This window comes from Myotis brandtii, unplaced genomic scaffold (genome assembly GCF_000412655.1).
Source record: "Myotis brandtii unplaced genomic scaffold, ASM41265v1 scaffold14426, whole genome shotgun sequence".
In the NCBI taxonomy this organism is placed as follows: Eukaryota; Metazoa; Chordata; class Mammalia; order Chiroptera; family Vespertilionidae; genus Myotis; species Myotis brandtii.
Window position 1 is genome coordinate 1 of NW_005355172.1, and position 2,728 is coordinate 2,728.

Below are 2,728 nucleotides of genomic sequence, written 5' to 3' on the forward strand. Positions count from 1 at the left end.
AGGATAAAGTTGCTGGTGCGCACAGCATGGAGACCGCAGGGGCTGGCCATCACTGAAGAATGAAGGTTGCTTTTTGTAGTTATAGATGTGAGAAGTCGCTTTGAAGTGATAGCCTTGGATTTGTATGCCTTTTTCTTCTTATCTAGCACTGAGGGATCTTTCTTTTGCACCAAGCTGCAAACTTCAATACTGATTTCAAAGTCATTGGACACATCTTCCAGAGTGTATGTAGTGGAGAACGTCAGGGCATCACCATTCAGAGAAGTGGTAGTGCTTGCCAGCGGGGTGGCCACCATGTTCTCCGCTCCTGCCTTCAGTATGATCAGGAAGAAGTAAGTTGCTGCATCTGGTTTCTGAACTGTGCTGCAGACAAAATCTGCCTTGAGAGGCAAACGGATTTCTGACAAAATGACTGACCCTTTGGACGGGACAAATTCACTTTGGGAGAGGAGACCAGCCTTGTTCTTCCTCTGAGATCCTTCACTCTTCAGTTTATTCAGATCATCAATCAAAAGTGTTCTCTTCTAAGTTGCGATCAGAAGCAGCCTTTCCGCCTCGGCTTCTTCCAGGGACCCCTTCCCGTGTTCCTCGTCCACACAGCAGTTCAGGGCCTGGCTGGCCTGGTAGATCACCGTCTGCTGCAGATTGATTTCATTGTTGAGTTCCTGCATTTTCTGCTTGAAGTTCACCTGACAAGGAAAGACGCTCTTTTCTTCAGCATTCCTTTTTCCCTCCAATTTTGAAGTAGCATCTTCCTTCCGAGTAATCTGCTTAATTGAAGGATGGTCTGTTTCTTGGATTCTCTGAGATCTGTACTCATCGATGCTGTAAGGAAGGTCACGGTCCTCAGAACCAATGCTGTCATCAGACTCGGCCCGCGGGACATGGGTTCTCTGGAACTTTCCTGGTTTGGCACTCTCGTCATGTATGCTACTGCCCTTCAGTTCCAATCTAGGCAAGGAAGCGAAATTCTCTGGACTTACCACGCCGACTGTCTGTGCCAGCGGAGCAAGCAGCAACATCGAGGAGATATTCAGGGCATCCTCCTGGTCCTCCCCGCTCTCAGCTCCCGCCTGGCCCATCTGCTCCGGGCTCCTGGCCACATCCAGCTCGCCCTCCTGCAGGACATCACTGAAGATGTCGTTAATCACTTTCGAACTATTGATGTCATCCTTGTCATCCACGCTCATCTCAGTCTCACGTACCACTTTGATCTGCTGCTCAACCTTTGGGTCTGATGTTATTTTTAAAGACTTTTCCTCTTCTAAAAACAGTGTTATTTTCAAAGGGCTAGACTTCGTCATTTCACATTCACTGAAACCTGCGGGCTCTGGGCTGGGGGGCTGTGCTGGAGTCTGCTTTCCTGCCACCTTTTCCTTTTCTGTTTCTGGACGTGACAGGATATTTGAAAAAACTTGATGTTTTCTGAGGGGAATGTTCTGAGAGTGAATTTCCTGTGTGGTTTCTAGCTATTTGCTTCTTGAGTTTTCGCCTTTTTCTGCACTCCATAAATTGCCCTTGTCAAATCGGCCACGAAGACATGCTAGTTCTTTTTCACGTTCCTGCTTGAGCCGCTGGGCTACGTGGGTAGTAGATGAAGATGTGTTTTGCTTTAACAGTCTTTCCTGGATGGCCTTGGTGTTTGAAGTGACCACGGGGGTCCTGTGGGGTGTGCTCCGCCCAGGGCTGTCTTCGTTGCGTTCTAGACAGCGCTCTCCGAAGCGCTCCAGAAACGGCTTGACTCCCGCTCCTGGTGTTGTAGGTTTGTCTTAGAGTGAGACTGCAGACAAGTTTCTCTATTTACTTACTTTTTGGGCCGAACTGTCTGGGATTCAGCCGATTTCCCGATTGGTTTCGATACCTCTGTTTTGAAAGGACTAGCAGGAGTTTTTTGAAGTCGCTCAGGTTTTCGTACCTCACAGTTTTTAGCATTGGTGACAGATATAGAAGCTTTCACAGGGGAAGCAGCAGCTTTCGCAGCGCTGGAAATGGCACCCGTAGGCAAGGAGACAGCTGCGGCTCTCGAGGCCGGGGCTTTGCTCAGAGAGGCATGGCCACCCCTCGGGGAGCAGCATGCGGCTTCCTGCGCAACATTGATGCCAGCAGATGCTCCGCTGGCAGAGGAAGATTTGGACAAACAAGTGGTGCCAGGCTGTCCTGGGGCACTGTTCTGCTTTGCCGATGAGAGACTGACATCATCTTCCCAGGAGCAAATAGTGGCAGCAAGGTTGGCCAGACGGCCCCTCCTCCCCACGGGAGTTGCCGAGGCTTCTGCTGGTTTGGGAGGGGAGGCCGCCTTGTCCTCCGCTGGCATCGCTGGGATGAGTGAGCTTTCAGGGGTATCATCTGAAAATGTTTTCAGAAAAAGAATTCATGACCATGCTCAAGAGATGCATGTAGGGCTGCCAGCTTCTGCATCCGTGTTTTAACAGAGGAGGCTGCAGAGGCCTCGGGCCTGGCGTTCAGCGCTTTCTGCAGGCCCAGCAGGTGGGGGGCAGGGAATCACTGGCAGGAGCTGGTGCCTGGGGCTGCGCCTGAGGGGACACAGGACTTGGAGAACAAGGTTTGGCAGAAGCTGATTCAATCGGCTGTGCATTTTCCAAGTTGGAAACTTCTACTTCAGTGTTGTCAGACAGCGGGGTTTTTTTGTTTGTTTGTTTAATATATTTATAACATGTCTTTTTTTAAATGATTTTTTAAACATATTTTATTGATTTTTTACAGAGAG

General features: G+C 49.7%; 1 pseudogene; it reads right to left on the reverse strand.

The window, feature by feature from the left end:
* Positions 1–5: 5 nt before the first annotated feature.
* On the reverse strand, positions 6–2,346 carry LOC102249288 (annotated as a pseudogene).
* Between the last annotated feature and the right edge of the window lie 382 nt (positions 2,347–2,728).